The following is a 14,585-nucleotide window of genomic DNA, read 5'->3' on the forward strand; positions in this document are numbered from 1 at the left end:
CACGCGCACACACACACGCACGCTCGCGCACGCGCACGCACATACGCCCACACACACACACGCACGCACTGTGTGTGTGTGTGTGTGCGTTAATAAAGTTTGTTGAAAGTTGCGCTGTGTGTCGTGTCGTCTCTCCTCATTCTTCGTCTTTTTTGCGCAAGTGAAGTACGGCTCCAATAAAATTTATTTCTCTCTCTCTCTCTTCCTCCCTCTTTCCAAGGCCAAAAATCAATTTTCGATTGGGTGTGGAGGGCTTCGGATTAATTTCGAGCATCGGGGGATTTCGAACACGAAAAAATCTTGTAACTTTCGTTTGCGTCGTTACAAGCCAGATTAGTCTTGCCTTAAAAAAAGTGCGGGCCAATCCACCCTGTGGAGGTGGTTGGGGATCGAAGCTTATACACCACCTACCACGGGTGACTACGGCCCGCTGGCGTTAGGCTATGTTCAGACTACCGACGCAAAAGCAATATCGTGATCTATGGACGTAAAAAAACGGCATATCACGCAGTTCGGTTGGCTGAGACGTGAAATGACGCCATTCTTTAAAGCTATTACGACAGTTGCGGCAACAGTCTGAACCCGACCTCAATCACACGTTACTGTGTACCTGTAACACGTTCTTTATTATTTCACTTCAGCACGACGTTCAGAATGGCCTTATGACCATTGTGGTACTGTCTACAAAATATAACGCAAACTCTAGTTTGCCTTTTCACCGCAGTTATATTTTGTAGCAGCTGCGCAACGGCGTAACACCTGGGAGTCGACTGCGACGAACACAATTGAAGCTGTTTCTGGTTTGTTTAGAACGAATCGATCGTTGAGCTGTCTACTGCCTATCCGAAATGCAAGTAATATACATATAGATCGGCCCCAGAGACAAAGAAGTGAGATGTCGTGCATTGGTGTGAGATTCCTTTAATAGCGCATACGCAAGGCGCTCCACGGCCGCTACACGTGCCTTGGGCGGAGCACACAGCGGCGCGGGAGGTCGCGTGACGCTGCCACGTGGCATTCAGCGAGAACTCAGGGGGTAAACCCGCAGCTGTGCTCGGTGAGTACACGTTCTGCCTGCCCCGTCTCCGCGTGCGCTCGTAGCTTAATTGGTAAGCCAATGGGTTCTCGCTCCGTTTGTCTATTCGGTCCAGGTTTGATTCCTGGCGGTACCAGTAATTTTTTTATTTGTTCACGGAAGTTTTCTGTTGACGCCGATGGTCGCGACAGAACTCTTGGCTGGTAGAGGTATAAAGCTTCACTCTAAAATGTGTTCTTATTACAGAAGTACCAGCCACCAAACTTGCACGCGAGGAGCTCGTTCCTCGTGACTCATCTGGATCCTAATGCGGAACTGATACACGCTTGCCGACACCTACGTACACTAACACTTCGAATTATAACGCGACCTGCATTCGAACAAGCAAGGGATATGATTGAAGGAATGCTGTAATGCATTAAAAAGAATGCTCACAAAATCTCCCCCGAGAACGCGCTGCCGCTTCCTATCACAACAGAACAGGGAAGCAGAGTGGCAAGTGCAACCCTTGCGCCCGGAAATGTCGCAGGCGGCGTGAGTACGTAGTATCTGTTGCGCCTACGTGCCCCTCTCGGCACGTGGTCATCTTTCGGCTCCCAACAGCGCGGCTTATCTCGCGGCGACGTACAGTGCTGCCGCGATGCCTTCTCATCCCCCCCCCCCCTCGTCCTCCATCGCCGACTGTAAACAGCGGCCCCCGCCGTCAAAACAGGACGCGTACGCCAGTGTTGTTGCATTGCCGCCACTGTACTCTTTCCTGCACCCCCTCCACTTGCCCCGCTTTATCGGAGCAGGACGCGGACGTATATTTAGCTCTCGCCCTCCCCGCTGTCTCCCGCATTCTAGCCGAGAGTCGCATCAAACGGCTCAGCAACCCGCCGCAACCTCAGAAACAGCGTATACGACCAGAGCTGGGAGTCACGGCGCGGTACCATACACGACTGAAGGATGGATTCGTATCGTGAGCGAAATGTGGCGAAGATAACGGCGTAGGCAATCGGAACGTGATAGGGATGACGGTAAAAGCCAGGGGTGAGCTTCAGCAACGTTGAAAACACTGGACAAGTTGGAGGGGATTCACGACCACAGAGCGAGAAAAACACTTCACGCAAGAAGAGACATTGATGGGACGGCGGCTGTCCCGTCAGTGTCTGTGACGTGTAGTGTTTTTTCGCGCTAGTTTTCGTCACGGCCGTGCCCTCCCTGAACCTCTACCCCCCCCCCCTCCCCCCTGCACGCGCACACGCACGCCAGAAGACAAAACTGCGCAGTGAAGTCGCAACCGATTAGAGCAAAGTAGAGCGAGCGAAGGCTCTTTGCCCCTAAACATTTCCATCGGTCTAGGACTGCGGGCAACGGTGGCGGCGGCCGAGCGGCATCTGCTAGATAAGTTTTTTTGCGACAGGGTATCGTGCTGCGGGCAATGTATTGCAACAAAGCGTGGATGAGGTAAAAAGTATTTACGCCATTTGCAGGGCTATGTCGCCACTAGCATAGACAGCAGATAACGCAACAACCAAACTTCGTTCTCTTCTAGCGGAACCTCTCGCTGAGCCTCATTCTCTTCTTGAACCCGTAAATACAGCTTGCTCCGTGTTTCTTCAGGTGGCCTGTGGCGATATGGCACAGTTTTGTGCTTGTTTCCTTCACCATGTGCACGTTGCCCCTAAAGTGGCTTTCGTGACATAAAAAGGAAACCGCTAAATGCACAGCTGTCCGAGCCAAGCACTGGGGTCTAGAAACCAAGGTATAGATACAACCACCACTTCCGGGCCGAAATGAAAGTGTGGCATGATCTTTCTTGCCGGAGCACTAGGGCGAGAAAGTAGATGCGGAAGGTGTATACGTCTTCCCGCATCTATTTTGAGCCCGACAGTTGCATCCTTTGTATCGTTAACATTCGACAACTGCTCATTTACGTACTGCACTATTACCTTACGAAGCGCCAAAGGCTTCGTAAGGTAATCATTATTGAACCCATAATGGGGCCAAATTTCGTTGAAGAATTCTCCCAACGTAATTTCAGTGCATTTTTTTTTAAAATCACCCGCTGCGGTGGGTCATTGGTTAAGGTGTTCAGTCCAAGGGCGCTGGTTCGATCGCGACTGCGGCTGCCTTTTTTCTGATGGAGGAGAAAAATGAAAAAATGCCAGTGCGTCGAGATTTCAGCGCACGATGGAGATCCCTGCAGGTGGCCGAAATTAATCCGAAGTCCTATGGTGCGCCTCATAGCCCAGGTGTTACATAGGTGCGAAAAACGCCCCTTGGACTTTGAAAATTTGCTTATTTTTTAAAAATAACTAATCTAGTAATTATTTCCAGCGAGTGGTAATTAGTAATTCATGATTCATCCATGCATTTAAGGAAATGTGTGGATAATGTTAATGAATGTTAAAAATTGACAGATTACATGTGTTTAGATTTCAGTGCAGTTCACGATGATTTTGGTTTTGGTTGAAATTGACCACCAATCGTCGCTGAGTATGGCAAGACGCGCTCTGTGTTTGGACGCAACGCCGGACACTTAGACGACAGTGACGCTTATGAGGGTTTGCATAAGTGGGCAAAGTCGCAAAGTGGCCCTTACAGTCAGGTCGTGTATCATTGTATCCAAAATCACCCCTAGAAATTGCTTAATTATTGCTTCTTTATTTCACCCACGTAAGGCCCATCATGGAGTACGCCTGCGCCGCTGGGGCCCGCAACTTGTCTACTTATGCGAAATGTTAGAACGCGTACAAAACCGTGCCGCCCGTTTTGCCCCGGGTGATTACAATTTCCGATCCAGTATTACATTACTTAAAAACCAACTTAACTGGGAACCCCTAAAATAATGCAGGCAGCATGTCAAACTTAATTTGCTTTATCGCATCTATTTATAAAAAAAACTGGAATTAATCCTGAAATCTTTCTGTTTACCCCACATTTTGTATCTAGACGGCGTGACCATAGTTGGAAAATTCGCAAAATACCTTGCAGTACGAATGCATTTTCAAAGATTTGTTCTTTCCTCACACCATTAGTTTGTGGAATAAGTTTCCAAGTGCTTTAGTTGATTGTACCACTGACGCGCTTTTTAGTAAGTATCTGTTAGACCTGTAGTTCTGTTTTTATTTGTATATCTGTGACGATGTTCAGCGATGTGTTTTAGCTAGCCTGCCACATGTATATGGCCCACATGTATGTGACCGCATGTTCAATTTCCCCCCTGCTATAATGTTATCTTGGCGCGGCAGGAAACTAACTAACTAACTAACTAACTAACTAACTAACTAACTAACTAACTAACTAACTAACTAAATAAATAAATAAACGTGGAACTAAACAGAGACGACGGCAACACTACAATGGTACAAGCTAGCTGCTTGGAAAATCTCCTGTGTCGCCGAAGACGACGACGGTCGGTTTGACTGCTGACTGTTCACGCGTGGACGACGGTGACAGTTATGCTGGTTCACCGTTATGTTCTTGGCCGATCGTGAGGACGACGACGACAATGACGATTATTATTTCGCACACCTGACGAGCTAAACTCGTTTCTGGCTCATCATCATCATCACCATCCAACCAACTGACCGACCGACCCAGCCGGCTCAACGGCGATCTTTCTCGAACGCGGTGTAATGAAATAGGTTTCACGAAGATGGTCACGAAGATTTGCGAAGATGGTCGCAGAGCTAAAAGCATAACCGGAAACAGTTTGCGGCCCCATAAAAAAACCTTCACCGTTTTGTCTAGTGTTTTTACACGCATATGCGCTGTATTTGATAGACGTATGGTAAGCGTTTTACCGAGGATTGGGCTTGTAAGGAAATAGCCATCTCTCACCAACTAACAAGCTAGCCAATACTTGGGCCTTAATAAGTCTTCATCGCACTTCTTGACAAGGCGTGTGACCTCGATATTATACGCTTGTCTGTGTCCCGGATCTAGCAGGAGTCCCGTTTCCTTGTTCCTGGATGTTGGTTGTACAGTTACAGGCTCCTGGTGACGAGGCTGGCGTCCCGTAATTACCTTCAGGCTGCCAGCTCAGTATGCCTCCAACTGCGGGCATTTACCCCTTCGAAGAGAGTAGACATGCGGACACCCATTTTATGGATTGCTACGACCAGGGTGTCCGCGGACTTATCAGTCAGGGCACTCACCGTATGAAATAAATGCAGGCTCAAGAAATTATTCAGGTAAAATGAAAAGTGACGTGCCCTTCGTGTGCGAAGCATTTCTATGGATGGCGCCAGCGATACTTTAGTCATGTGGCCCGAATAATATTGCGAGTAGTAGCCTTCCTCATTGAGTATAGCTGAACCTATAGGCTTCGCGTTCCGTAGAGAACCAAACACGGTTATAGCCACCCAAACCCTTTCTCATGGGCTGGTAGCTAGCGAGCTCATCTTGTTGTCATTGCGTGTAGACTAAGAATTATATAAATTAAAAGGTTGGCGAGCTGTGACCCGACTACTGTAGCTGGATCGATCAGCATGAGTGTACACGCACATAAGCACACGCACACGCACGTAAGCACACACACGCACAATTTCATTATAATGAAATTCCTGTCAACGTACATCACGCGGTCGCTCACATCTTTCCTGTGCGCAATCCGGGTTTCTAATCTGGTATACATGCTCGAAAAGTATTTTGAGACAAGCGCGCTGCCCCGCAGATACGAGCTCTTGTCATCAACATCCTGCCTGAGACTCCCCAACACAGTTATCTCTTTGAGACTCATTTTTCTTTCGGCCGGGCGGCAAAGGTCCAGTCGGGGCAAGAAAAGCCACGGGTGAGTTCTAGTCCCGCATCGAGCTCACGGCACAGGAAACGGACTGCAGAATCACAGAAGCACGCACTGTCTGCAGGCCGAGCCCACTTCAAACACACTGCGCACGAGTTATGCGCCCAATCGGGCGCGCATAATCGTCGCGTGGCCCTTCACCTCCGCGTGAGTTTAATTTATCTACGCCGGCCACTCGCGTCTGTTACTTCAGATAAGGAACGCGGACCTGATAGGGCTCCGTTATGAACATGGATCTCGTGATTGTGCCTCTTTGGTTGAACGAGACGAAGGAACAGCAAGCTAAAGAGGCCTGGATAGCAAGAGTGCAACTGCTTAAGTATGGACAAATTAAGGCGTACTTTTATCTCTACCGGGACGCCCAGGCACGATCTCTTTATCATTGCGTTTCGCGCGCCTAGCATCCTGTCACTCGGAGGACGCGTGCGCTGCCGGCGCTGAAGCCGCCTTCCCCGAGGTGTTTACATTTGCGGTCAGGTCGCGCCAGCGGCGACACGCAGCGCAGCAATGTGTGCCCAGAGAGACGCTACTGCAGCGTCTGTAAGCGCGGCATCTACCGACGAGTGTTTCCCTCGACTTGAGTCCCATTATCGAATGAACTTTCCTCTTTCTCTCTCATTTTTAGGCGCCATCGTTTCTCTGCAGGGACGACAGTGAAAGTGTGCTTCGTCCGCGGAGTGCTTCAGAGTATGTCTGCTTGCCTTGTGACGGTCGACTTCGTATCCAGCATGATGGCTGTGACAGTTGCTAGCCTCGTAGCGATTAGCTTCACGATCACGATGTCCTTTTAAAAAAAGGGTAAACGCAGTGACGAAGGTAGTGACTCGAACGTTTTCACCGCAGCAGTTTGATATATATATATATATATATATATATATATATATATATATATATATATATATATATATATATATATATATATATTTGCATAAAAAAGGCTGGACACTGAACAATGTTCAAACAACATTGAGATTTCGGGATCTGTACGAATCCCTTGTTTACACTGAAATGATGGCTAAGCAGCAAATTCTTAAGTAGCGTTGAGCGCATGACGTAAAGTTCGCGAGTGCACGAGGTCGCGGGTTCGATTTCCGGCCGCGGCGACCGCTTTTCTGATGGAGGCGAAAAGCAAAAACGCCCGTGTGTACGAGATTTCGGCGCACGTTAAAGATCCCCAGGTGGTCAAAATTAATCCGGAGCCCTCCACTACGGCGCGCCTCATCGCCTGCGTTGCGTCGGCGCGTTAAACCCTACAACCAATCAATTAAAGTTCGGGAGTGCACGTGGTTTAGAGTGCCATATGATCTATTGATTGTGTTGCTCGTTGTTTGAATTATTAGTGATTCGAGATTGAGCCTCACTGCAAAATTATTTTCCGTGATAGGATGCGCGCGTTGTCCCAGTTCTGCACGCGCATTTGTCACTGTGGGACCCTTGGTGATGCTTTCGCCAATCTATACCGATTCGCAGGCGCCGCATGGGATCTTGTAGATCACACCAGGGAAACGTTGCCGAGGGGGAGGATCTTTCACATTCAACAAGTCACTCTTAAGAGTGCTTGCTGGCACATGCACGATCTGCACACCACGTTTTCTTAATACACGAGCTAGGGCTTCGCTTGCACCGCAGCAGGCTTGCATGTTGACGCTGTGTTATCCCTGGCTTGACTGTTTGGCTGCTGGTGAAATTATGAAATTAGTTGTCTTCCCAATAAAACGTTTGGGGTATCATTCCTGCTGAGGTCGTCTTCAATGGTCTGGAGTTCCTCCTTTTGGCTGCTTGCATCGGAACAGCTGCGAATGGCTCGTTGAACCAAAGAACGAACCACTGAGCGCTCGTGCGCTACCGGATGAGCTGACTCGTATAGTCAAGGTATCTACCGGAGTCGGTTAGTTTATATATAATATATATATATATATATATATATATATATATATATATATATATATATATATAATTTAAAGATAATGGAGAAAAACTTTCCTCTATGTCTCGTTCCGAAATTGAGGAACTCTTTCGCCAATGTCATTGTGCCGATTGTGTACGTTGACTTTTCTGCAGTGTGTTTTGGGCGTAACCATTTGGATTTTGGGTTTGACTTTGGGCTTTTAAGACATGGGCTTTCTACCATAGAAAGCTCCGCGTTTCAACCATCTTTCATTTCACACACGATCGTCGTCACCGTCAGAGAAAGTTGGCTTTCCTCCAGTGCGTTTTAGTGTGTACGGGCGCCATCACTGAGGCATAGAAAGCTTTGCAAAAAATGATTCAGCCTTTCGTAGATTTAAAGTGGTTATATTGCTACAACGTAGCCAGGAATGGTGCGCTCTGCCTTGACAAGGGAGCTGAGGAGGTTGAGTGGTGCGAGATTGCGATTAGGTACGAAAGATAGAGCAGGTTGGACCAGATCCTTCCTCCTTCCCCGCTGCACGTCCTGCTATCCTGCGGAGCGCCCTGCTCTTTAACTATACTCTCCACGTAGAGAACAAAAGGAGCCCTGCTGCTGTGTGCTGTGAGTGAGTGAGTGAAATACTTTATTAAAGACGAGAGGCCATGAGGCCCTGTGGGGAAGTGAGAATGGCGGAGGGGAGCAGAAAGGGAGAGGTCACAATTCATCACAATTCACACAGTGTACACACTTCTAGTTTTAAGGTCCTATTCACAAGATGCACATTTCACTCTGTCAGTGGCACCAAAATGCACAGTTTGCACTGTTGACATTGGTCGTGGATGGGAAAGGCCAGTCCGGGAAAGTCTGTCAGACCGCTATACCAGCTTGTACAGACCGTTTTCAAGCGCGTACTGGGTAATTATTTCTAGAGTAGCGGGGTCTTCACGGATACGACTAACGTGCTCCAGTTTAGTCGTGAGTGCAGGACCCACAGTTAGCACTTGACGGCGGTTACGGGCGAATATAGGACAGATACAAATTAAGTGGAAGAGATTTGGTATGGCATTACTATTGTAGTGGGGGCATCGGTGCAGTTTAGAGCATGCCGGGGCTGACCACTTATGTACAATGTGTGGTGTGTACGCTGCATTTACATACACTTTATTGGCAAATACCTCGCCTGAACGTGAAAAGGTCTTGACAGGCGCAAGGATGCCAACCGGAGTTTCAGCTTGCAAACGCTTACTGCTTTCTTTTTTGAGGAGGCGTAGCTGGAGTTGCCAATCTGCTTGGAGAGAGGGGACGGGCGTGTCTTTATTGCTCCGCCATTCTCGCATTTGCGCTCTTTTTATCCGCAATGAAAGCAGGGATATATGAGGCTGTTGCACTGAAAGCACAGAGCATCCATCAGGGCGCTTAGAGGCAGTGTACCTTCATGCCACCACTTTCATTAAACAAAGAAATGTAAGAAGGCAGCAGCAGAGCGCTTGAGGAATGTTTCTGCTGACCGTAAGATCAGTCGCCGATGTGATTTCTTGTCGCGGAAAAACCCGAACGGAATACGAAGACGTCCGCCCATAGAGATATGCAAATGTGTTTACTGCCCGTTAAAGGTTGCCAGAGTATGAATTAGTTTCAAATCATCGGCTGTGGCGAACTTCGTATGCTGTAGCTCCGGCTGAAGACCCAAAGTTTCGGTTTAATGGGAGCGAAAACGTTAAAGAATGATTTTAGCAATAAAAAGTAAAGACACTCGCACCCCGGGTTGCCCGGGGTGCATCTGAGACTCATACATGTGTCCGGAGATCCTGAGAGGATCCGTACGGGAGGATAGAACGTTTTTGCTGCAGCTTTTGATGTTCAGACGCATAATCTATAGTTCAATTTTTTCGGGTGAAATCCAATATATTTAATGTCAGTTGACCCAAACGCTCATATGTCTTTTGCAACAGTTTGTTCAGGGGGGGTGCTAAGTTGGAAATTTAATGTAGCATTTACCAGGTTAACGAATTCGCCTGGCCTATGAATGGGGCCTTGCGTGGGGCCTACGAATTATGCCTAACAACAATAAAATGTTGTTAGGCATGAAATAAATTTCACCCGCCGCATGGCAGTAGGTCCTGCTGAGCACGAAGTCGCATTTTCGGTGTCCAGTCACGGCGGCAGTCTTGCTAGCGATGCAAAAAACGAAAAAAAGAAAACGCTCATCTCTGCGATTTTGGGCGGACGTTGGAAGCACCAAGAAGGTCAAATTGTTCCCCAGTCCTTGACCATGGCACGCGTCATAGTCCAACTATAGCTACGGCGCTTAACACAGAAATGTGAACGAGGAGTAAAGTCTGTGGGGCTCCGCAAAATGTGGCAACGCCAGGTTGCAGTAAATTAAGATTTCGTCGTCATACAATACGAATTCCGTGTGAAATGAAAATATGTGTAATCTCCATAGCTGCGGCTCGAGCAAATGCAGTTGAGGAGAGTGCTTTTCCGTTCTTTGCCCAGTTTGTCTATGACTTCCAGGCCCAATTAAGGACCATGTCTTCGGCAGGTGAGTGGCGGCGTTTCCGTAGGATGTCAGGCGCATGAAATCGATGACTTTTTGTTTGACAATCGCACAGGCTTCTGCGCGGGCGAACATTTCCCACCCTGCGACGACCCGAAGGTCGAGGCGACGACGATGTCGTTCGTGGTTGTCGCATCTCAGCGCTCGCGGGGCCCGCCGTCTTTTCCCGGAGTCCTTGAACGTCCGCTGTCGCACTTCCTCGTTGCGTCAGGGCGAGCTTTATGAATACGCTCAGGCGTACTCCAACGCTCTATTCAAGCCCGCGCGCGTGGCGCAGTTGGGTGCCTTCACCAGGAATATCAACGGCAGGGGGCTTTGTATTTTGAGTTCCTGAAAGAGGTTTCAATGAACGTACAACCGCTGCCTTGATTTTTAGCCGCAACTCTCACACGCAATACTTATTCGCGTAATCCAGTTTTTGACGACACTGACATCCGTAACTGAAGCCAAATGTTAGACACGCACTGTAACTCGGATTTATGCAGGGACAAATTAAGAGCGTAAATCTCTGCTTGTTGCCCGTATAATAGAGATGCAGAGAGTAGCTCACTACAATAGCGTCTTTAATGGCGGTAAAGTACGCGCAGTGAAAGTAAAAGTATGTCAAACGCGTACGCATTTTCTTGCGGCTAGAGCGGGACTTTGGCTCTGCTTGTGAAGGGATTACTACGGGCCACCGGGCCAACAAGACGCGCTCAACCTTCAACCCACAACAAACAGCCGTTTCTCTTTTTTTTTCTCGGACAACCGGACGCGACGAAACGCCTAGACGGCGCCTCGTGAAGAGCCAGTAGAAAACAGTCGTTATCATTGTTCTGTGTTTTCCGCCACAACCATATGGACACCTTATGGATGGGCCGACGCCTGCAAAGCCGCGCGTGGACTTTCCGTTTCACTTCCCTTTGCAAGGCCACCGGGCCAGCTCTCGGCGCGAGCGGGCGAAGGCGTTGACTCGGGGACCCCTCTCGGTTGGCTGGCTCGTAGCTGGACGTCGTCACGCGCGCGCGTTATCCCGTTGGCAGTGTGACGCGCCTAGCCACGTGACGTAGAGGCCTGGGTTACGCGCTAGCGCAGGCAGCGGCGGTGGCAGCCGCGCGGGTATAAAAGCGCTGCTCCGGCCGGCATTCGGCTTAGACGGACGGGCCTCGCAGGCCTGGGCCCTGGCCGGCCGGGGCGCGACCTCAGCCCCGCTATGTCGGCCTGGGCCCCGGTGCAGCGCGAGGGTGGGCGGGGGAGGCGGGGTCGAGGTACGTGCAGTCGCCGTACCCCGGCCAGCCCCGGCCATGCACGGCGCTGGGGTACGTGCATGCGTTCAAGCTACAGGGATGAGCGCCATAAGTGCACGCGGTCCAACAGCGAGGCCCTGTAAGTAGATACGATGCTTGGGCGGCGTTTTCTGTGTTCAGTGCGGTATGGATGGACAACCTACACGCATCAGCCCAACGTTCGGATTACGCCAATAACCCTAGAGGCTGCATCCCTGGGCGCTTTCCCCAGCGACATCAGAGAGGGAAATAACGGGACGTCAAACCACTGATCTGCTTTTGAAATGTCCGTGGGAGTTTGGCGTCAGAAGAAGAATTATACACAGCACTGAGCATATTCATCTGTGTGCAACCCACCGAGTCCCTCTGGAGGGCTTTTATTTGGCCAAAGGCACTGGGCTCGTGGGCTTGGTCACCATTCGGACCATTAATAAGGGGCGTCGCTTTATATTCCTGAGCGGTATGCGGCAACCGACCCTCGCCGCTACGCACGCGGTTTGAGCCAGCTGTAACGTAATCCTAGGGCCGCCGTTCGTACACTGTTTTTCGTGTCGGTGCAAGAAACTCATTATAATAAAAATGTTTTACTATGCTTAAAACAGGTTCTTTTTCGAGAACTGATGGAAATGCAGAACGTCGCGCAAGTGATGAGGCTCGTCCGTACTTCGGCTATTCTCTTGCGTATATATATATATATATATATATATATATATATATATATATATATATATATATATATATATATATATATATATATATATATATATATATATATATATATATATATATATATATATATATATATATATATATATATATATATAAAGCATTTCATAATTGGAGCAAATGGGTCTCAATGGGCGCCCACAGAAAGGAAAGCAAGCAGTCAAGAAAGCTCGGGAGGGGATTGGTTGGGGAAGTAGTTTGCCTCTTGTTCGTGTGTGTGTAATCAGGATTGTTAAAAGTTTGGAAAGAAAAAAAGATAATAAAAACAGGCTGCTCGAATGGGATCCGAAACAACAACCTTCGGATAACGGCACTCCGTTTCCCCTTCGATGATTTTCACTCACCATAGCAGCTCCGAGCTACGGAGCTGGCCTTCACAGGCACCTGCCACGAATTAGATCTAGCTTTCCCCACACCAGTGAATCACATCGATGCACGTCAACAAGAGTTACACTGTGCTTTCCTCTGCTGGTAGATCTCGTGCCATGTTTCGTATACGTATGTGCTGAGCAGAGGTAAGGCTCCGCATAAAGTGGCCGCAGCTCACGCAGTGAAACTATTGCTCTGGCTCCTGTAAGGCCGCGGGCCTGTCTGCAGTAAATACCTTCTGACACATTTGTTGTTCATTCTTTTCAACCACAGATGGCTTCCCCGCAGAATACGTCGGCGTTTCAGCCCGCACAGCAACGTCGCCTCCTCTTTCATCTTGTCGCGTGCATCTTGCCTTCATTGTGCTCAGGCTTGCATTACTGCACGCAACAAATCAACAAGACGGGGCAAGCGCTGCAGAAGATACTTCAAGACGGGGGAGAATTTGGTTTGTACTTGCGCGCGGATTGCACCAGCGAAAAAGCTTCATTTGGTGCGATGGGTAAGACGCCGAGTGACTTTACAAAGGTGTGCGGCGAATCGCTAGATAATTTGCCATACAGACGATGCCTACTGATTTCCCTCTCGTAGTTTAGATCCACACTGACAACCTGACTGAGATAGCTGTGTTTATACACCTCGTCTAATATTTCGTCACTTAGGCTCGGGGGGACGCTTTTATACACCTTATTTCCAATTACTTCCGAATTCCGAATATTTCGTATTTATTTTTAACCCTTCGACTGAGCTTTGTGGGTGCAATTTCTGAAGCATTCGTTGCAGGTCTTCTACTGAATGAGTGAACAAGATGATGTTACCCTCAAATTTCAAGTGACTCAAATATTCCCGTGGTTGGAGTACCTCAGTTCAGGTACTCGTGGGACCTATCGGCTGTGCAGGGCTTGAGAGACCGGTGTCTTCTGGTCTTCCAACCAGGAGGACCATCGTATGATCCCTGCTTTTGCTCCTGCCTAGCACCTCAACATACTTCAGAATACATAGATTGGCTCACTTGGAATGAAGTCGATCTCATTTTTCATTTTACCGCCGAGGATTTTGCACATCTATTTACTATACGCTCTTCTGCGGAATTATCTATTCATTGTCCTCAGGTTGTTTATATCCGCAAAGCCAATCAGTGTGTCACCTCGGCTATTCCGACCACCTTTCATAAATCTCTCACTGCATGTTGCTCTGTTCGCTTCCCCACTACTTATGCTTCAAATACTCACGTCGATATCTTGTACTGCTTGATTACCTTATTCGTTGGTGATGCTATATATCCTCGTAGAGACAAAATATAAATAAGTATCCAGTTTTCAGCTGAAGTACTATTTCTTTTTACGCAGTGTCCGCTTGAGCAAATTGCAATTGCAAAGAAAGCGTTGGTCTATTCTCGTGACATTTGTAGATCTATTTTGATCACAAGCAAAGTGGCTGTAGAGTTGTCAGTGGGAGCCTCCGTGAGTCTTGTTCTTACTCCATCTGAATTAAATATTGGGACGAAGCTTTCCACCTCTCTCTAATGGCAGGAACTCAGGCGAGCGGCACATTGAAAAGGCAGCGGACGTCGTGGCCAACGCGTTGACACACCAGCCTGACGGTTTGAAACGTGCACGGGAAACGTGGCTCGATACCAAAACGTTGTGCAAAGGGACGAAAAAAATCACAAACCAAGTCATACGTCCCAATGTGCGTTCATTCTATTTGCAATTAACTACCTTGGCACTTCCTTAAGCCGAGCTGCCAAACATTTTTTTTTCTCTTCTTCGGACGCACATTGGAGCAAAAGGAGATAGATATTTTTGCGCAAGAGCTGAGCACTCTTTGGGGCGTGACAAATTAAGTGATTTCTATAACTGGAAAGTGCTTTCGGTTTCACAAAATCATGCAAGTGCTTTCATAGAAACACACTTACGTGCGTATAATGATTCGGGCTTCGAGGA

At 48.3% G+C, this 14,585-nt stretch overlaps 1 long non-coding RNA gene across 3 annotated transcripts in view; it reads left to right on the forward strand.

Annotated features, from left to right (window-relative positions):
* Positions 1 to 11,425: 11,425 nt before the first annotated feature.
* LOC144156168 (uncharacterized) overlaps positions 11,426 to 14,585 on the forward strand; it is a 91,727-nt gene continuing 88,567 nt past the window's right edge. For all 3 annotated transcript variants that reach the window (XR_013319697.1, XR_013319696.1, XR_013319695.1), the window contains exons 1-2: positions 11,426 to 11,644; positions 12,913 to 13,141. This is a non-coding gene — a long non-coding RNA (uncharacterized LOC144156168). The remainder of the gene's footprint in view (positions 11,645 to 12,912; positions 13,142 to 14,585) is intronic.

The sequence above is a fragment of the Haemaphysalis longicornis genome, unplaced genomic scaffold (assembly GCF_048455015.1).
Source record: "Haemaphysalis longicornis isolate Haplotype H1 unplaced genomic scaffold, Haemaphysalis longicornis Haplotype H1 scaffold_1, whole genome shotgun sequence".
Lineage (NCBI taxonomy): Eukaryota > Metazoa > Arthropoda > Arachnida > Ixodida > Ixodidae > Haemaphysalis > Haemaphysalis longicornis.